The following is a 22770-nucleotide window of genomic DNA, read 5'->3' as shown; positions in this document are numbered from 1 at the left end:
CTCGACTTTCATTTGGCTCATCAATCAGCTGCAAAGCGTGTCTGGGGTGACTGCTTTCAACTGATTGATATGGACCAATTTTTCTTCTGCCTGTTCTTTGTGGATGCAGATCTTATAGGTGACAGGTGAAATTTTGTCTACAATTTCAAAGGGGCCACGCCATGACAGGTCTGGTCCTCTGAAAATTGTACAAGTAGACCCTGCTCCTACTTGATATTCTTTTTTAGTTGTCTTTAAAATCGTAGTGGGTTTTCATCCCCTCTGCCGATTTCTCCAGATTCTGCTGAGCATATGCAAAAGCATGCTGAAGGTGTTTTCTCAGATTCTCAATATATTCATGTATTGTGGATGCGTTAATCAGTGTCTGCTCTTGTGTTCTATGGAGCAGATGCTGGGGTAGCACCATTTTTCGTCCAGTCATTAGCTCAAATGGAGACATTTGGTCGCAGAAGATAGGGTAGATCTGATGGCCATCAGGACAAGCAGTAGTTGGATGTCCCAACTAGGCCCAGAGTCTGTCATGAACTTCTTAAGAATGCTCACAATGGTTTTATTGTACCTCTCAAATCCCTCACTAGAGGCTATGTGGTATGTAATATGGAGTTTTCTCTTTACGCCAAGTATCTCCCACATTTTTGTCATCACCTCACTGATGAAGTGACTTCCTCGGTCCAACTCAATCCTTTGGGGAAGGCCAAAACGCGAGAAGATGTGGTTGATCATCAGGGCAGCTGCTGTTTCTGCCTTGCAATTTGGGGCCGGGAGACATTCCACCCATTTGGTAAACAAGCATGTTACTGTTAATATGTACTGGTTTCCCCTAGATTAGCGAATCACGGGCCCGATTAAATCTACTTGTAAATCTGACCAAGGCAGCGTCATCCCACTTTTCTGGAGGGGAGTTTGGTGTGAGTGAACTTAGCTGAAATTGTGCACACACAAGGTACCCCTTCAAAATATTGGTCGAGGTCCTGCCCCATATGCGGCCAGTATGAGACCTCTCGCAAGATTGCCAAAGTAGCATGAAACCTCCGATGACCAGCTGTGGCAGCGTCATGGGCGTGACTTAGCATCAGGCTTTGGAATGAGGTAGGTACCACCCACTAGTCACACCCAGAGATGGATATCCTTACAAACCGTCTTGAATTCAGAACATTTTGGGTAACTTCTACACCCGGAGATCTTCTTTCCCAATGTAATCGGTTTCCGTCAGAGGAAAATTCACGGGGTCTTCAATGTGTTGGTAAAATTTCCAAATAATCGATCCCCTTTTTGTCCCGTGATCAAATCAGCATCTGGGGTCTCGTTACTCCACTAGGTGGTTGAGAGTTCATTTTGGATTTTGGGCAAGGATTTCGGACCCCCCTACATGGTCTTGGTCTCAAGGAAATCCCCCTTGATGGCTCTGGTTTTGGCCAACTGATTAGCCAGGTCATTTCCGGTTTTGTCTGGTCCCTCATTCTGGAATGACCCTTGATCTTCTTCCAATAGATGGTCATCCCATTAGAGGTGACCAGATCATCAATGTTCTGTATTAGTTTGCCATGCTTTAGTGGTTTATTGTTTGCACACAGCATGCCTCTGGTTTTCCAATTACTCAGGTGCGCCACAAACCTGTTCCGAACATAATCTGAATCTGTGATTATGACCAGTTTGTGGAGTCGGTGTTGCACAGCAGTGAGGATGGCCTGGTGAACTGCCATCAAATCTGCTACCTGACTACTGAGGGGACCGATCTTGTACCCAGCGGAGGGCTCCGGGGCATCATTCACCCAGGCATTCCCAACGCCGGCCACTGGTTCCTTTTCCCCGTTGTTATCAACCTGATAGGAACACCCGTCCACATAAACTGTCGGCATCCCCTTGCACGTGTCTTCTTCATAGACTTTGTGCAGGGAATTCAGGTACACCTCCACGTTGTCTTGGGTTCTGAAACTTTCGTCCTCAAGACAGTTTTCTCAGGCACAATCATGCAAGTCAACCAAATCTTGCGCAAGGGGACTCTTCTTGTTTTTGCCTTATCTGACCTCCACAAGAAAGTCTTGCATGGACTGAATCCAGGAAGTAATTCTGGAATTAGTCACATTCCCTGCAAGGATTCTGTCACTTTGGAGGTATTGCAAAGGCTGGTGAGGAGTCTCGACGATGATGTGTTCCCCCTGGATGAAAGGGCGGTAATTTTTTAATGCCCACACCGTTGTGAGGAGTGCCTTCTAAAAATCGTGGAATTTTTCCTCCACAGAGGATATAGTCTTACTTGCATAGGAGATGACTTTATTGACCTTGTCATGCTTTTGGTATAATACTGCTGTTAAGCACGTATTCGAGAACCCCGTCTCCAAGGAGAACTCCTTTTCTTTTGACGGGGTAAGATAGACAAGGCGTTTGTGAGAGGCTTCTCTTTAGTCGTTTCACTGCCACAGCTTGTTCTGGACCCCACTCCCACTTGATCCCGACATTTAAGAAATGGACCAGGGGTCTCGTGATCTCTGTGTAATCCTCAATGAACTTCCTATTGTAATTAGTCAGTCCAAGAAGGCTCCTGAGTTCACGCAGAGCTGTGGGGTCTTTTAGTTTTAGTAGTGCTTCCACTTTTTTCGCCCGAGTACAGAGACCCTCATGGGTGATTTCATTCCCTAAGAGTTCACACGGGTCCTACACCACTGTGCCTTCTGAAAGGACAGTTTTGTTCAGGCAACCTTTAACTGAGTCAGAACATAGCAGATTTCTGCTACGTGTTCCTCCACAGTTGAGCTTTTAATTAGGACATCATCCACATAGGCCAGGTTACCCCTTTCAACCAAGTCGGGCATGGCCTTATGCAGAAAGATGTTAAATTCATTGCCGGAGTTTATATATCCGAAGGTAATTCAGGTCCATGTGTACTGCTGCCCCCCGAAGGTGAAGGCCAGTTTGTACTGGTCTTTCCTACTTATGGGTACTGTTCAGTATCCATTGGTCAGGTCAATGGCGGTGTACACCTTTGACCCCTGGATCTGGGCCAGTTCCTGGTCAATGTAGGGAAGAGGCCATTGGGACATGTGGACTCGTTTGTTTAGCTCTCTAAGGTCTGCTGATAGTCTCCATTGGCCATTAGGGTTTAGAATCCCCAGTACCAGATTTTTAAAGGTACTGTGGACTGGACGAATTATCCCACGGGCCTCTAGGTTCTTTATGATTTCCGTGAAGGACTCCATAGACGCCAGAGGCAAGCAATATTGCGTCACAAATACAGGACTTATCCTAGGGTCTGTGGAAATTGAGGTAGAATGTATCTCAGTGCGACCACAGTCATACGAGTCCACAGCAAAGATTTCTTGAAAATCTAAAAACACTTGCTTCAGCTTTTGCTTTTGCACCTCGGTCTCACAGCCATCAGCGTGGTTGACCTGTTCCTCAACCATCTGTCTGAAGCCTGGAAAGACCACGGGTTTTGAAATCTCAGCAGTACCAGCAGCGTGGAGAGATCTCTGGTTAGGGTGTTGGCCTGGACAGGAGGTTTCAGGTAGGAGAGGCAATCCTCGTGGACCTGGAATATCACCTCATCCTTCCTGATGTCACAGGTCACCTCTTCCCCTCCTTAAGGGCAGGAAGAGTACACCAAAAAAATTCCCCCATTGCTAGGTGATGATCTTTTCTGGCGTTATGTCATTGTCAAAGTCATACCAGTCATTGGGGATTGGTCCTATGATTTCATTCCCTAAGTCCATGGAGAAATGCTGGTCATCAACCGCCATTCCAATAAAGGTGTCCACGCCCAGAATTATACTCCTAGGGTCGCTGTTATCAACCAATATTGGAATGGTGTAATGTGTTAAGCCAACTAATGGTGTCGGGTTCAAACCCCACGCCCGTTGATGGAGATGGTGATTTAAATTTATACAAGTGTCCAGGCTTTGGAGTTTCTGTCCTCTCTTGATTTTTAGGGAGATCTGGAATTGTTGGGTCGGTCCTGGGATGGTGACCTCCTCTCCAATTTGAATTTCAACTGCATACGGTAGCAATTGAGCTGACCGAAATGCCTTTTCAGGATCATCAAAGCCCATGGGGTTACCCCTCAGTCAGGACCATGCTTAGTAATTTATGAGGTCCAAATTAATTGCGAACCGATTGTGAATGTGTCTCCCTAAGTAGAATGCAGAAGGGACATCTTGCACGACCCAACAATTATGCTGTATGGTTTTATCACCAATGGAAATTTTTAGCATGCACCTGCTAGGCAGGAGATGTTTGGAATTGGGAGTTTCAGGCCCATTTCCCACTTATGAATCAATTTAAATGTGGGAATGGGCTGATCTTTTGGGAGTTTCCTGAATAACGCTTCGCTGATTAAGCTTTTTCCATACTCTGGCGAGAACAGGCTCCCTGCCCTCATTTACCTGAACGGGGAGGAACAGCTGTTCACCCTTTTTCCGAATATCGGCAAACCTTTGAGCTGGTTTTTCATCACTTTTTATCATAGGATTTGGGTTTTCGAATTGTGGATCGGTATAAAATCTCAGGGTATTTCCTTCCATTGTGGAATGCCACTTGGAACTGGAAGGAAGGTTGATTTTCAGAAATGAAGAGTAGTTCCCGTCACCAGTTTGTTGTCCTACAGCAATTACAGTAATGTCGGGTACTTGATTGTTCTGAAAATGGAACTCAATTTTGTCAGATCGCTGCTCAACCATGTGGCATGTTCCATTTAGACTGACATAGTTGGTGCTCTGTTTTAATTTCATTGGCCGGTTAGCCTGCGTCCAGAGGACCTTGTTCACACAGTCTATTAGTGGAGACAACCTCCAAAGGAGTTCATCCCATAAGAGACAGGGGGTCCCCTCTGGAGTTACGACTATAACTGGGTGTTTCACCTTGTGTCGCCCAATTTTGATCTCTAGATCCGCTGTCCCCTCGAAGTTCTGGAGTTGTCTAGGAAGAGGGGTGAGGGGAATTTGGTGGCTCTCCCCCCTTCCTGAATTAAGTTGCTCAAAGGCCCTTTTTTTAACAGAAGAGTGGTTTGGGATCCGGTGTCCACCAGTGCTAAAATTGCACATTGCCCTTGCACCCGGATGGGGGCATAAAACCTACCTTCTTTCTCCTCCAGGGGCCAAAGGTAATGGGCATTTTGGGTCAGCTAAGCAGTTAATTTCTTTATTTTGGACTCCAACACTGTGGAATCTTGGCTGGTTCCGGAATCTGTAAATAAAATTTGGGATCCTGAGATTGGTGGGTTTTTGGATCCCTTTTTCCTTTGATTCTGTGCTGTCCCCATTTTCACGGAGACAGTCACTTGAATCGGTTTGTGGGGAGGATCTCTCAGTGATTTTTAAGTTCTCAATATGACATTTCTGGGTTTCAGGGATAGGCGGTTCTAAGTCAGTCCCCATACCTATCCAGTCTGACATATGGTATTTTGGGACCCATTTCTCTTTGGCTTTCTTCCCAGAATCCTCCAAGGATTCTTCCCCTTGAAACTGGAGGACACCGACTTCCTCCACAAAATGGATCTTCTTTGCCCCTTTGTTTCTCCTACTTACCCTCTGTTCCCTAGGTTGCAGTTTTTCGGGGGTAAGAGATTTGAGTTCAGGTTCAGGGGTTTCTAGGGTATTTTCACGGGTGAGGAAGGAAGCTTCCTCTAGGGCTTTGCAGCGCCCTTCCTCCCGGGCCTCCTCCTCTGGAACCTGTTGGTTGTCGGGGTTCTTGTCCTGTCATTGTTTGCCAGACCCTTAGTTCGAGCTGTTCTGAGCAGCCATGTTCATCTGAGGGATCTGCTGAGCTCAAAACACGCGGCTCAGGCCTTGGGTCAAGCTCTGGACCTGGCGCTCCAGTTGGGACACCCTCTCTGGCTGATACGGGGGTCTTGAGTCAAATTTGGGTTGCTCTCCGGAAGGGTAACTGTCTTTTCTCTCAGAGTAACCTGGGTATTGAGGGTTTCCCTGGTAGCCCTCCATCCTTGGTCTCCCCTCTCCCTGATTTGGTGGTCGAGACTCCTGAAAGTGGGAAGAGTAAGGAGGGTTGTCCTGAACGTTGGGGTTTTGAGGGTACCTGGGGAAGAAACTTAAATTAGAGAATGGAAGATTACTGCCCTGCTGAGGGAAGTTGAGGGAAGTTCCCTGGGGCTGTACTCACCTGATTGGATCCCCCCTCGGCCGGGGGAATCCACACATACCCTAAGATGGGTCTGTTCCCCTTGTAACTAGGGCTGATGTAATTGGTAGAGTCAGGTGACACATTTGTGGTGTACCCTGCCAGACTACCACCTGTTTGTGACTGGTCAGAGGGTCTTCTCTGCCTCTGGTTTGGTTGGTTAGGGGGAGGTGTATTTTTAGGCTCTCCCGTTTCTAGGTCCAAAATGGGGATTACCTTCACCTCCGCCACCTTGGCAGCAGCGGGGGTGTTGGTTTGTTTGGTGTTTTTGGGGGATTCTTGTTTTCTACAGGCTTTTGGACCTCATAGATCCGGGTAGCTTGCTCTATTACCCAGTCCAGGGTCCTTTCATCATGGAAGTCCCTTACCAACTGCGTCATAATTTACTTAGTGCAAGGAAATTGGTATTTATGAACTCCCTACTGTTCATGCGCACCTGCCTAGTGGTTTGTGCAAATGCCTGCTTCAATTCCTGAACAAATTCTCGAGTCTGATCCTCTCTGCACTGCAGGTCGTAGGCCACCTTGCGAGCCTCCTGGGGATTCCATGTTGTAGGCCACCTTGCGAGCCTCCTGGGGATTCCTGTGCATGGAGAAGTGCTTCAACCTTGTAAGTAGACCACCTTGAATGGTTCTGATCCTCCAGCCCAGCAATTAAGCTGGAGTATTCTGGGGAGAACGTCCATTTGGCAAACTCTATAGAATTCTGATAATTTTTAATGTCAAAAGATGTCATCATCTGGTCATATAGCTCCAGATGCTCCCAGACTGAATATTTGGCATTTTGATGGTACAGTGTCATGAAACTTCTAATGGCTTTTATCTGTCTAATGGGGTGCTTCACCCGAGTTCTCTCTTGTTTGGCACCCTCTTTTTCCGCTGCACCTGAGTCCATTTAACCCTCAGTATCAGAGCTGCTGCTATTTGGGGTCCCATCCCTATCATCTAGGTGCTCCCTGATTCTTTGAGCCTGGAAGTCTCTCTCAGAATGATGGAGCCTAGTATCTTCTCCCCTGTTGCATTTTGGGCTCTCTGGGTCTGAAGAGGGAAAACGGGAAAATCCCTTCCCCCCGATTCCCATCCAGACCATGACGAGGACATCACAACCCAAGCACCCCCTAAGAGGAATTCGACCTGCTCCCTGCCGCTCCAGATGTCAAGATTCACTGTGGTCCCGCCCGACACAGCCAGGATACCTGCCCGTCAATCAAACCACGTACGGGTACCTCAGGTGGAACTGACATTGAGCATATGGATCAACTCGATTAGACAGTAGCCACAAAATACCGCCATCGTTAGAGATGCCATGACGACATAGGCAACAGACAAGAACACACGTGCCACCAAGCACATTGGACACCCACACGAAGAACATACTCAGTGTTATGACGTAGAGGACCACTTACACCCACACATGCATTGTTGTTATGTTTCACATAGGCCACCTACAGCACCGCAGAAACGCAAGACGCCAGAAGAGCTTGTGTACATGCTTGCAGACGCTTCCTCGCCACTGCAACTATGAAGATGTAACCCTATATATATGGACTAATGCATATGAATCTCTGTCGCCCCTTGTGACCCCCATATTATGGACCATGTACCGCCACCCATAGGCCAGGCCAAGGTAGGCCACAAAGCAAGAGTCTCCAGGCCAGAGCATCTCTGACAAAACTGCAAGGTGCTGATCACGCAGAACAAGCCCCGACGAGAGCCCACAGCCAATGCCGCAATGTTGCAATCTACATGCCGCGCTCCGCACGCCAAGGTTACACCTGCCACTGCTAAAATGCTCCTCAGAGCTGAAATACAAATCAAATGCTCATAATTCTGCTCCAGCCACGGTCTCACAACACGTGACCAGGCCGACCTGATAAGATGCCAAGCCCTACGGGACAGAGAAGCACTGGGGTCTCACGTCTGGGACACAGACTGCAAAAATGAAGTGACAAATTGGACACCGACAGTGATGGGAAAGACATGCACACCAGCTAATAGTCAGACCTGTCCATTGTCCGCCACTGACACATAGTCATACTTTGTTGCCAGTACCAGGTACACCGCGAGCTGGGAACAGCGATGGTCCCAAGCTTGGGGACTCACCATGACCCCACTATAGTTTAGCCAATCACTAATTGTCCCCTTGTAACAACTTTCATGTAACAATTATTAGGGACGGCCCAAGTGTGCCACCTGACACTTTCTCCACCACTAACCGTCTTCTCTATATGTGTATATACTGACCCTACCACTCGGGGAGCCAACCCGAGATGGTGTTAGGTTTTGGGGCCAGTCTTCCTAGGTGATGCACGTAGCCGCGTCATACAGCTAGAAAAAGGGCCTGCGAGCCCACCATGATCGAGAGGTTTCTCGGATGTCTGTGACCTGTGAGCCCGTCCCTGCCTGTTTTATGCAATAAACAGCAGTATCTCTTTGCTCTTGTGTGTGCCTCCTACTCTGTTGGGACGCGGGAGGAGTTGGGGCCTCCCCAGCCCCGGAGGTCCGCGGACGGCCTTGCCGGCCCCCGGGAAATTACCCTGACAAGTTGGAGGCACTGCTGAGATCTGCTGAGACTGAGCAAGGCCGCTTGCATCGAGGTGGCCCGGCAACGCGGCCCCCTCTGCCGTTGCCCCCTTTGGAGGGCTACACGACCATCGCGGAACTGTGAGACGACCGGACAGCGCAATCTGGAGAATGGCTGTCGGAGCCGAGTTCAAAAGTATCCCGCCCGCAGTTGGCGAGTGTCCAGGTGTGGTCCAGACGAGGGGAGGCGGCGAGCTGATTGGGAGGGGTGCCCGCAGTCGAGCGGCACTGGCAGGCGAGAGCTCGATGTGAGTATGGCACACACAACCAGCAAAACAATGTTGTGCAGGAGGGGGGAGGAATTGTAATTTGGGTGGCGGGTGGTTGTTAAATGGTGTTAAGAAGAGATTTTGTCAGTTGAGCGGCGATCAATGTGTAAGGTGTAGCGGGGCCTGGCACGAGGGCCGTCCCCTCTAGCGTTACAGAGCAGACTGAGTGGGGCTTCACGCACCCACGTGTGACTGGCGTATTGCGCTGATTGGTCTAGATCGCAGACACCTGTATAAGCGGGTGTGGCATTCCTATGAGTTGACGTTGTAGATCAATGAATAGATGAAGATTACTATTGATTGAGTGTTTTAGCTCTGTGAATAGATGACGTATTCCTGCAGGAGGTAGCTAGATTGTTTCTCAGTGCGGAAGATAATTGGCTGGTTAAGCCCCCATAGAGAGGAGGCGTATCACACGCGAGGCGACGTAGCGTGCACAGGCTGATTGTATTACCTAAATAACTGATGAATACTCCACTTCAGACATGGTGGGAAGACAGCTGTAGGGATAACGGGGAGTAAGACTGTCAAATGTGGCGCGCATTGATTATTTGCTGAAATTGTACATACCGGTAAAACTTCTTGTAATGGTTGGTGATGTCACCCATAAAGCTTGCATAGGATACCACGGTTCTTTTTCCCCTGCAAGAGAGATCGGGGCAGGGACACACAGTAAGGGTGGGATGAAGGGAGAGAGGCGGTCACACATGGAAAACACCGGCACGTACTCTACAACTGGGGTCGCACAAGGAGGTGATGCGACCGGTGGGAGGGGGATCAGAAGAGCCTACACTGCGCAGGCAGTGAGGGCAAAGGAGAAAAAGGAGGAGTTAGAAGTACGTTGCAGGTGCGCCAAGTAGCAGCGGCACAGGAAAAGGCGGGGCAGCTTAAAGTACGGGGCACTCAGCCACATGGGCCTCCATGAGCCACGGGTCAAAGGGGGCCCTAGCTCTGGAAGGAGAAGCACAAAAGGAGGAGACATTTTTGTAAAGATCAAGAGGGCGGTGGCATTGAGCACGAGTCATTGTAATAAAATGTGCTTTTCCTTGTAGCGGAAAATCTGAAGACCCCAATTTACAGGGCCAGGTAACGGTGGTACTGAGAAAGTGAAGTTATACAATGTCTACATACTACAGGATAGGGACAGGGGCAGGGCTGGGGCTCAGGGCCAGCGCCTTAACAACACCACTCCAACACATCTGTGCAACACTAATACCACACAGATAAAATAGTAAAGTACAGTATTGAATGGACACAGGGGACAGACAACAAAATAAGGATACCATAGCCGCCCAAAGGCAGTTTTGATATGTGCACCCAACACTCGCTGTTAGCATATCTACATAACACATACAAGGGGAAGAAACTAGCAGGTCACTTGGAAGTTTTCAACCTCTGGAAAATGTTCCAGGGGTGCGCCCCAGGGGTACCAGGGATGTTCACCGTGCAGGGAGTAAAGGAGGAAAAGGCGAGCAGAGAGGGTGGGTGCAAAGCACCCCAAAATACACCTAGTACTGAGGAAAGCGAGGAAGAATCATAAGGATCATTCACAGTTGCAGAGGTAAAAAAGGAAGGTGAAGGAGAGACACCCATCCAATGAGGGAATTGAGGGAAGCTACCTGATCGCAATTGACAGCTGCTGAGGGATATTCCAACCCTGCAAACAACCCACCACCATACGAGCCAGCAGACAGCTACCAAAAGAGGGTAGGCGCGAGGAGTGCAGCAGATATGAAACAAACACAGGTAAGCACTGGGGCGAAAAAAGGGTGCAGCTAGACTTAGCAGGTATAGGACCAGATGAATGGATAGCAGCAGAGGTGCTACTGAAGCTTCGAGGGACATTAACAAGGGAGGAGGAAGAGGCGGTAAAGAAAGTAGGTAAGGAAGAGAAAGAATACACACAGGGAGAGTGCGAGGTAAGTGGAAAGGAGGAAGGGAGAATGACACAGGAGGAAGAGGAGGTGTTGGAGGTAAGATTAGTGGAATTGAGGGAAGCACGGAGCACGCTGATCAAACAGTTTGAGCAGGAAGGGCGGAAAGGTAGGGTTAAAACGGCAAGAGGAAGAACAGAGGAAACGAGAAGAGGATTGCATAAGGGCAATTGCAGAAAGGGTGGAACGCATGGAGCAGCGGGAGGTTAGGAGAAAAGAAGAGGAACAAGAAGAAAATGACAGAAATGGGACTATGGAGGAAGAAGATTATATCGGAAAGCGTACGAAAATATGAGGAGGGAAAGGTATATAGAAAGTATACTGGCACGGGAGGGCGGAATATGGGGCAACAAAGAGGAAGAGGAAAAGATATTAGAACAGGTAAGCGACGCAATAATGAATGAGTTTTGCAGATTCCAAACGGCAATAGGTGGTGAAGTGGGCAAGCAAAACAATACAGCGCAAGGAGAGACGCGCAAGGAACACGGGACCAAAACATACACGTGTTGCAATAGGGAGGTAGCAACAACACCGCAAAAGGAGGGCACAGAGAAGACAGGTGAGTACACAGTCATAGACTTAGGGACCGTTACAGTGGGAGGAAAATGCCCAGGCCCAAGATTGACATTTTCAGATGGATTCTGCAGTGAGGAGGAGGGATCGTGTGCAGGACGAAGTGATGGAAGCGGGGAGGGGTTAAGCAAATTATACATAACAAGCACAGGCTGCGGGTCATCGTGGGAATGTGAGATACGGGAAGAAGAAAATACAGGAAAGGAAAAGAAAAGGGAACTAAGAGGAAGAACGCCACAGCCACTGACACCGCCAGCGCAGCACACACCATATGTTAACAGACTCGGAGACCTCCCAGGACGCAGAATGGAAGAATTAGCTGATACACACAGGAAGAGTAAAATGGGCGAGCATAAGAGGAGCAAGAGCATAGGGGGTGATAGAGTGACACAACACATTACTGACTTCATTGAAGAACTTTCTGACATGGAAGAGGACAGCGAATACACTCACACATCCCCACACAGACGAACGCCAGGGAAAGTGAAGGAATACACTCTAATGCCATTACTAGAGAGAGGGGGGAGCAAGGCCACAATATGTCCCATGGGAACATGCAGACAAGGAAAATATCAAATGCACACTCCCATCACTGAGTGGAGGGGCCGGGAAATGGATATATGAAATGGAGAAACACACTGCAGGGCAAAAACTAGCGGTAGGTGATGTAAAGCGGTTGTTAATTTCAATACTAGGTGACGCAGCAGATTACATTTGGAAGAGGACGGGATTCCCGAGGGTAACTATAAGCGACACATCACAAGATGGGGCACCATTCGTAAATTGCAGGCAAGCGCTATGGCAGGTGCTGAGGGTGCAATACCCAGACACTTCAGACATAGGAGCAATAACGTCACGCAAAATGCATGAAAATGAACATATTGTTAGTTACATCCAGGAGATTCAAGAGAAGTGGCGCCTGGAAACACGGGAACCGTGGGACAAAACACTAGCAATTTTTTTATCACATACTGATCCAAGGCCTCCCAGAACAAGTGCAGAGACAATTAAAGAAATTAGTAGGGATGGAAGCAAAGGCATGGCCCGAGATACAGCGGACAATAGTGCACCATTGTAAACTATGGCAAGAAAAGATGAAACAGAAAGAGGAAGACAGAAAGGCAGAGGAAGCGAAACTGGCCCAAAAGAAACTGTCCAAATATGCCATGGAAGGTGCACTGATAAAAGGCCCCAACCAGGCGCACCGACACAAGACACTACACAACAACAAACAGCATCACTACAGCAAGCACAAATGACGACACAGCAAATTCCACCACCCCCACCATACACAGCACAATACACAACACAGATGGGAGGTGGATACACTCAAATGGGAAATGGGTACATGAACAACTACCGGGGGAGGGGCGGGCACACAAGAGGGAGGGGATTTGGGCCAGCAGCATAGTACAAGGGGGAGGGTTCCGGGGGCAGAACCAATATGGGCAGCAGGGATATGAAGACAGCACTGGGGGATACCCATGGCAAGCACGGGAGCCACCAATGTGCTGGACATGCGGGATGGTAGGACACATGTCACGAACGTGCAGGGCAAGACAGACACAAGCAGGTTGGGGGGAGCAAGTGCAACAGGGTTACAATGAGGGACAACAATTCTACCAACAACAACAATAGCAGCAGGGCACAGGAGCACTAATACAAAAGCAAGCACCACCGCCACCACCTCTAATACAACTGCAAGCACCACTACCACCTCCTCAGCAACAACTACAAACATACACACCACAACAACCGCAAGTACAGTACCAACAACCGCAACAACAGGCACAACAGCAAGTGGCAACAATACAACAACACGCCCAGGCATTACAACAGCTCACACAAATACAGGAGGATAAATTACTACCCGCAGACACACCAATACAATAGACACAATTGGGGAGGGTGACAATATTAGGTCACAACCCATACACAGATACTCAGGGAGCGGACAGTCACTATAGCCACAATATCCTTGATGTGTCCCATCCTATCGGTAACACCTAACCATGCATAAATGTGGCGATAGGTGACAAAACATTTTTTTTCATAGTTGACACAGGGGCCACTAGGTCCTGGATTAGGGAGGGAAAGTTCAACTTGTCTGGTGAAGCTACACACACTCAAGGTTTCTCTGGGGCTCGAGGGTTGGTTCCTTGCACTGATAACATCTCCTTATCTGTTGGAGATCACTACCTGTCTCTTCCACTGCTATACTCAAAGATATCACCAGTAAACATACTAGGGAGAGACATAATGAGCAGGTTGAACATGACTATATCCTTTACTGATAAGGGAATAGTGTGCTCAACACCAGGCATCAACATGCTCACAGCACGACACATACTTCAGGCTTACTGTGGCAAAGCAGTAGCGAGGGCAGAGCCTGTGGATGGGGACCTCTTCCAATATGGGACGGACATGGCATTAGCATAGCTACCAGGAATTGTGGGCAAGGTGTGGAGGAGAACAACAGCTTACCTGTTCAGACCAGAAACACCGACCAGTGAAGGAGAAGGGGCTATAATATCAGTGGACATAGAAAGCATTGTGGCAACCACAGACTACATTGCAGTTCACGCACAGGAAGGGGAGGGGAAAGCATGGAGAGCAGTAATAGCACTGGCAGAAGGATTCAGGCTAACACAGGTATCAGATGAGGAGCTGTTTTCAGATGAAGCAGGAGATGGGGAGATGGTGTTCCAGATGAGCGTCTATATTTGGTTGAGAGTGACATACAAAGAGGTAGCACAAAAAATGGCAATGGCACTAGAAGCACCAACCACTACCCAGGTACCCTTCTACGAGGAAGATTTAGCAGCAGTACCAGCCTCTCTATGGACCACTAGTCCATATGATGTAGGCTGCATAAAGAGCATTGGAGGAGTAAAAATTAAGTTAAAGAAAGGTGCAATGCTTCCCAGGGTGTAACAGTACCCACTATCCAAAGAAGCTGATGAAGGGATCTATGAAACAATAACTGCTCTAGTGAATAGAGGAATACTGATACCATCAGAGTCAACATGCAACACTGCAGTGTATTCTGTGCGCAAGGCAAGGCGAAGGGAGGGTCCTGGCGTTTCATACAAGATCTCAGGCCCCTCAACCACATTGTAGAGGCAGAGTACCCAATAGCAGTTAACCCAGCAACAATACTGTGTGGGATAGCAACAGAGGCATCATGATTCACTGTGATCGACCTCAAGAACGCCTTTTTCTCAATTCCTCTACACCCTGATTCACAAGACTTAACAAGTTTCACATACCGCAACACAAAGTGGGAACACACTAGACTACCACAAGGGTACTGACCATCCATCTTTAACAGAGTAATACAAATGGATCTAGGAAACAGAGAGGGAGAGTACAGTGCTGCAATATGTAGATGACTTGATCGTCTGCAGCACCACCAAGGAGAAGTGCAGAAGGGACTTTGTAAAGATGCTCACAGTGCTGGCTGAGAAAGAATACAAGGTTGACAAGGGGAAGCTGCAGTACTGTCAAGAACAGGTGCTCTATATCGGGCAGATCATTTCACAAAAAGGAAGTAACATTGCACCACAAAGGGCACAAGCAATAACAAATACCCCACAACCTCAGACAATCAGAGAATTGCAGCAATGTTTGGGCCTTTGCAACTACTGCAGGGCATGGGTCTTTGACTACAGCTCATACATAGGACCATTGCTCGAGGCTCTTAGAGAAGCACAGAGGGGAGAAAGGAAGTTGGGATGGACAAGAGAAATGACAGAGGCATTCAACGAATTAAAACATGCCATTTCAACTGCACCAGCACTAGCCACCCCCAACTACGAAGAGCAATTTTACATATTCTCACATTGTGTTACTGCAGTAATGAAAGCAGTACTGACACAAAAATCAAGCATGGGACACAAGCCAGTTGCATTTTACAGTGGCCATTTGGATACTGTAATGATGGGTCATTTCCTGTGTGAACAGAGCCTAGCCGCAGCTGCCTTTGCGGTCGAAAAATCCTCCTCAATCACCATGGGATGCCCCACCATGCTATACGTGGAGCACGCCCTTTTTGCAATACTGAACAAGCCAAAATCCACATTGATCACCCAAAATTTAACTTTTCTGAAATCACCGAATCGGATGTTCTTCACATCCTTAAACAGCTCAAACCATCTCAATGCAAAAGTGATATATGCCCCCCCAACATCATTAAAGAATGTGCTGCACCTCTCACACCGATCGGCACAGCATTCATTAACGCTTCATTCAAGATGGGCAAAGTCCCAGACAGCCTTAAAGAGGCGTGGGTGCGCCCGCTCTTAAAGAAACCCACCCTGGACCCTGCCCAACCTAACAACTACCGTTCCATTACAATGGTTCCATTTCTCCTTAGAATCCTAGATAAAGCTGCACACATGTAGATACAGTCCTACCTGGAAAACAACTCTGTCCTAGGTAAAAGGCAGTCTGGATTCCGTAAAGGTCACCGCACTGAAACCGTATTACTATATTTGAAGAACCAAATCACCCAAATTCTAGATAAAGGCAAGCCGGCCCTCCTGCTCCTCCTAGACCTCTCTGCGGCATTTGACTTGGTCGATCATGCCATCCTCACAAACCATCTCACTCAGGATGCACACTTCTCCAAACAGGCCACAAACTGGATCACCGCCTTCCTCGAAGGAAGAGTGATGAAAGTGTTTTCCAATATAGCAAACGCAGAGCCTACCACAATCAGGTATGGGTTCCCTCAGGGCTCATGTACGGCTCCTACCCTCTATAATCTCTTTACCAAACCCCTCTTTGATAAACTGGACCCACTTGGGATCACCTACACCAACGATACCCAAGTGTTCCTCCCACTCACAGGACTCTACCATCAGGACGCTGCCACCCTCCAGAATATATACGCCACCATCCAAGCATGGATGGCCACGAACGGTCTATGTCTTAACGGAGATAAGACTGACATTCTCATCCTTGGTCAAAAATCCACTCTCACTAACCTCGTCTCACTCTACACCAATTTCTGCATAGACAATTGTGTCATCCCAGTTCTACCTTGTGTCAAAACTCTAGGAGTCCACATTGACGCCTCCCTCTCCATGGACAAGCAAGTCAATTCAATTGTTTCTGCCTCCGCCCTGAGCACTAAGCTTATTAATGCCATCAAACCTTTCCTAACCAAAGATAACTGCATTTCTATTGCCAGAGCTACCATTGGAGTCAAATTAGATTATTGTAATGCGCTACTGGCCGGCACCTCCAAATCTAATCTTAATAAACTCCAAACAACACAGAACAATGCACTAAGAGCAGCTCTCAATATACCAAAAGGGGAACACATCTCGCAAGCCAGAAAGGCAGCACACTGGTTGCCTGTCAAAGAGCGCATTACCTTCAGAATTCTTACCACCGCACATAAATGCATCAATCTGTCAGCCCCCTCATTCTTGTCTGATACATTAGCCAGATCACAGTCCACCAGACCTACTAGACAATGTCACACAAACCAACTAAGGGTCCCGCGCATCAAACGAGCTAGAGCAGGTGGAATATGTTTCCCCTACATTGCCCCTAAGCTATGGAATGCACTTACCAGCACGCTCAGAGCAGAAACCTCTCTCTCTCTGCCTTCCGCAAAAAACTAAAAACCACATTGTTTAACTAACACTGTCTTCCCTCTAGTTGTTTACTCTCTTTTCCTCCTCTCCTACAACTGCAATTCTCCTCTTGTAACTAAGTAATGACTTCACTGTATGTACAATAAGTCATTTCCAACTTCTGTAACAAGCGCCACGATGCCCTCCGGGCTGCCTGTGCGCTAAACAAATGTGAATAAATAAATAAATAAGCTACAGGTTATGAGATCATACTCTCGAGACCGGAGCTCAAAATAGTAAGATGCAGCAATGTTAACCCAGCCCGATTTACAGCAGAAGAAGTGGAAGACGGAAAGCACGCACATGACTGCACACAGGCAATTGAAATTTACTCAGGTTCCAGGAGAGTGGAAGAAAATGCCCTGGAGGGGGGAGAGATAATGTACATAGATGGGTCATCCACAATTGATCAGAGCGATGGGATAAGAAGGACAGGAGCAGCAGTAGTACGATTGAGGTAAGACTGGACTTACCTTCCAGTGAAATGCATACAATTACAACAACACTATTCAGCGCAAGCAGCAGAGCTAGTGGCACTCATTTTGGCCTTAGAAGAAAGCAATGAGAAAAGATAAACTATATACTCTGACAGTGCAAATGTTACATCAACAGTACACTCAGGAATAATAAAATGGCAAAGAAGAGGATTCAGAAGAGCAGACGGTACTCCGGTACAACATGCTCTCCTACTGGCTGAACTAATTGAAGTAATTAATTACCCGGAAGAGGTAGCATTGGTAAAATGTCAGGCCCACACTAATGGGGATGACCCAATATCAAGAGGTAACAAAACAGCAGACGCACATGCGAAACATGTTCTGTATTTTGGTGAGACATGGACCCTCCCAGAAAAACAAAAAGATAAGGGGGGGGGCTAGACAGATGTTGATGAAGGATGGGTACACACACATCCCAGAGACACAGATCATGGAATTACAGGCAGCAGCACCAATGGCAGAAAAGGAACTATGGCTTAAAATAGGATGCACCATGTCCCCCACAGATGCATTATGGTGACAGAATAATACCGGAAAAGTTGTGATGCCCCTGGCACTATTGAAAACAGCCCTGACCCAATTACACTGTCCCACACATACAGGGAAAGAAGTAATTGCTGCACGAATAAAAGAATCATGCAACTGCCTCACATGCCAACAATTTACGGCCGGTCACACACTGCAGGTGATCAAAGGTACAATACCCCGGCCTGAAGGACCATTCCTGCACCTACACATCGACTACATTGACATGATCAATGTATGTGAAGGTTACAGATACATGATTGTAGTGGTGTGCCCATTTTCAAGGTGGATCGAAGCTGCCCCCTGCTCCCATGCAGATGCGTTCAGAGCAGCCATATTCTTGGTGAGTGAGGTGTTCCCGAGGTGGGGGGTATGTGAGGTGTTACGGTCAGACAATGGTCCACACTTTGGCAATGAACTGTTCCAGCATGTAACTGCCCTTTTAAGAATAAAACATAAGTTTGCATGCGCGTATCACCCGCAAGCAAATGGCGTCTGCGAATGCCTCAACAGCCTCCTAAAAGAAGAGATAGCAAAGATCCAACAAACAACCAAAAAGAGTTGGCTGTACTGCCTCCCTTTGGCCTTATTTGAGTTGAGAAATAGGCCAGGGTTGGAGCACCACCTCACTCCCCACGAGGTGGTAACCAGACGTCAAATGCACCTCGCACTCACACCACCATCAAGGTCCACAACTGACTGCCATGCCACAAGTACTGTTTTTGGTGAAGTAATGCATGAGTATGTCTCTTCCTTGGTTACTAGTGCCACTTTTATCTCTCAACAGATCGAACGGACACAGGGCGGGTCAAAGAACAATCAACAAGGGGAAGCAACCAACGAGGAACAGGAACAACCAGCACAGTGGACAGTCAAAGAGGGAGACCAGGTTCTCCTCAAGAATTATAGACGAACTTGGAACAATCCTAGATTTACAGGCTCGCGTTTGGTGGACAAAATAGCCCCTAGGGCTATAAAGTTAAAAGGCAAAGACGTGTGGACCCACATCAACGACATCAAGCCCTACAAAGCACAGACCCTCCCTCATCTCAGCGAAGGGCCCAACGCTTCAGCAACAACAATTGATAGCAACAACGACACAGTACAGACACCGGATACCCCAAAGAACATAAATGACCTACCACCCATAGCCCACCCTATGGTCATGAGATCCCAGGCAAAATAAATAAATGAGCTAAAATTAACCACCACCAGCCACCATCTAATAAAGAACATTGTCAAACAATCTGCAATATACACCACACTGTGTAAACACGTGCATGTTTTCTTCTCTTTTTTGTCTCGCACATGCAGGTATTGCGCATTGCTATTGTGTATGTAACAAAAGAAAAGGAATATACGTCACTGCCCATGAGTAAATGCTACCCGTGGACGATAACATCCCTGAAGCACTGTCACACCAGTTTGTATATTTTTTAAAAAGGCCAAAACACTTAAGAAGAAGTAGAATACCTGTATATTATAACACATTTCTTATGATAATAGCTCAATCATTCCCACATCTCCATGCAGCAATACCCGCCCTAAGATATAGAATGGTAAGGAAAGCGTGGGAACAGCTTTTCGTCTAGGCATTGAACGATTACTTGGTAAGCAGGGCTTGACTAAAAGCTACTAACAATAATAACGCATATTTTGAGAGATTTTAAGGCAGGCATCTTTATCATCTAAAAGTAAGTAAAGTAGCTGCAGGATCGCAGCAAAGGTAAGAGATATGCCAGTGATATTAGCAACTGTAATAAAAATGATAGGGATATTTTTTACCACTGGTCTGATTACTGCCGCTTTCTATGTGATGGCATCCCCCTCTACTAACATCTCCCCTACCATGGCTGCAACGAGCACAGCGTCAGGTGGTACAAGTAGTACGGGGCCCAACATAAAGAGGGATAAACAGAGTGTTTCTATTGATGTACATGGGGTGGACATACACATTACAGAATCCGCACACGTCTCCAACAACATGTGGTACAAGCACATTTCCATAATTGGTAAGGACACAACTAAGGACAACTGCTATGTGTGCTCGTTGATCCCATACACCATACGCGCATCAAAATTTGTGGCGAGGTACCTGCAACATTGGTGGATTGCCTGATATACTTAGCATTGTTCCAAACACGAGGGTGATTTCAAGGGAAAAAAGCAACACTAAAATGGAAAGCAAGGTCAACATACTCCTATGAAGACAACTTCATCAAAACGTTACCAATGTATATACAATGAATGGACAAAGAGTGCAGCACTGGTCACATGGTTAGATAAGGAGGAGGAACCAATAACAATACTTCCACTCACTGCACCAACATGCAATCAGCATGACGGAGAAGTTGATGTTGGGAGAAATTATGGTTGCAAAAGAACAATAAAGATTCCTGAGGGGGTGCAGGAACAGCAGTTCTGATGGATCACTATTGGGCCTGCGGAGCGAAGGCATACCACAGCTTGCCACCGTTGTGGAATGGAGTATACACTATGGTACACATCAACGTACCATCTCTGGTAGTACCGCAAAAACACGTCAACATGGAGAACTTCCCTAAGATGGATGAAGGGAATAAAAGGAAGAAAAGGTCACTAAAGATGGGAGGAAGCAAGCAATTGAGCGACACTACCCACCTGTCCAAAGTAAAGAGGCAAGGAGAACCACTGACGGGAAACTACCTGTGGGGAAGGTCAGAAACAGCCCTGAGTGACATTCCACCAGCACACAGGTTATTTAGCAGAGCAGCAATGTTCTTTTCCTCCATCGTACATCCAGGGGTGCAGGCATATGCAAATGCAAAGTGGCTCAAAATAACAAGGTGGGAGCTAATGATGACAATAAACTCTACAGTTAACGGATTCAACGCGATAAAGGAAGAACTAAGGGCAATAAGGATGGTGGCCCTACAGAACAGATATGTACTGGACCTCCTGACAGCAATGGAAGGAGGTGTTTGTGCAAAAATTGGGAGCTCGTGTTGCACGTTTGTTCCTGCCAACGATGAGGACCCTGGCACGCTGTCTGAGGCAGTATCACAGCTGGCCAAGATGCACGCCAAAATGGAAGAAGCAAAGGTAGTGAAGGACGGTAGCTGGTTCTCTTACATCTGGTCCTGGAGGCCATCATGGCTCTCAGGTGGTCTTAAGATTATGACAGGATGCATAATATTGGGAATGGCTTTTCTGATGGGGATAGAGGCATGGAAGGAAAGATCAAGGCGTACTGCTTTAGAAATGATAGGTATGCACGTCCTAATGCCAGCTGAAGACGACCAACACACAGACGTCATTGTTAAAGAACGTGAACGGCTGCGCCAGCAGATAGTGGAGGCACATTTGTATCCACCATCAATAAAGGTCGAGAACCCGAGGAACCCGAAAAGCTATGTTGGAAAATGGGTTTATTGCAAACCCGGCGGCGGATGTGTTTATATGTACTGGTCATTTGAAGATCATGTGGACTGATACGGACACTTGGCAGGAATAACGAAGGTATGGCGAGTATGAGAAGACAAGAGAGTGGATAATTTTGTGGTCAACAAGTCGACCAGAGGGGGGACTGATGAGGGAAAATGGGACAATCCCTTCCCCCGATTCCCATCCAGACCATGGCCGAGGACGTCACGACCCAAGCACCACCCGAGAGAGGAATTCGACCTGCTCACTGCCGCCCCAGATGTCAAGATTCACTGTGGCCCGCCCCACACAGCCAGGGAACCTGCCCATCAATCAAACCATGTGCGGGAACCTCAGGTGGAACTGACATCGACCATATGGATCAACTCGATTAGACAGCAACCACAAAATACTGCCATTGTTAGAGATGCCATGACGACATAGCCAACGGACAAGACCACGTGTCACCAAGCACACTGGACACCCACACACCAATCCACACAAAGAACATACTCAGTGCTATGACGTAGAGGACCACTTACAACCACACATGCATTGTTGTTATGTTTCACATAGGCCACCTACAGCACCGCAGAAACCCAAGACGCCAGAAGAGCTTGTGTACATGCTTACAGATGCTTCCTCGCCACTACAACTATGAAGATGTAACCCAATGTTGCAATCTACATGCCGCACTCCCCTCGCCAAGGTTACACCTACCACTGCTAAAACGCTCCTCAGAGCTGAAATACAAATCAAATTCTCATAATTCTGCTCTAGCCACCCTCTCACAACACATTACCAGGCCGACCTGATATGATGCCAAGCCCTACGGGACAGAGAAGCGCTGGGGTCTCAAGTCTGGGACACCGACTGCAACAATGAAGTGACAAATTGGACACTGACAGTGATGGGAAAGACATGCACACCAGCTAATAGTCAGACCTGTCCATTGTCCGCCACTGACACATAGTCATACTTTGTTGCCAGCACCAGGTACACCGCGAGCTGGGAACAGCGATGGTCCCAGGCTTGGGGGCACGCGGATGAACCAATCAGAATACGAGGGGCTCACCATGATGCCACTATACTACGGCCCAAGCGTACCACCTGACCCTTTCTCCACCACTAACCGTCTTCTCTATATGTGTCTATACTGACTCTACCACTCGGGGAGCCAACCCGAGATGGTGTTAGGTTTTGGGGCCAGTCTT

General features: G+C 47.6%; 1 protein-coding gene across 2 annotated transcripts in view; it reads right to left on the bottom strand.

Moving 5' to 3' along the window:
- LOC138527157 (galactoside alpha-(1,2)-fucosyltransferase 2-like) overlaps nt 1-22770 on the bottom strand; it is a 107289-nt gene that overhangs the window by 37424 nt on the left and 47095 nt on the right. The gene's annotated exons all lie outside the window — the stretch shown is intronic.

The sequence above is a fragment of the Ambystoma mexicanum genome, chromosome 1q (assembly GCF_040938575.1).
Source record: "Ambystoma mexicanum isolate Mex_15411 chromosome 1q, UKY_AmexF1_1, whole genome shotgun sequence".
Lineage (NCBI taxonomy): Eukaryota > Metazoa > Chordata > Amphibia > Caudata > Ambystomatidae > Ambystoma > Ambystoma mexicanum.
This window is presented reverse-complemented; position numbering and strand designations above follow the sequence as displayed.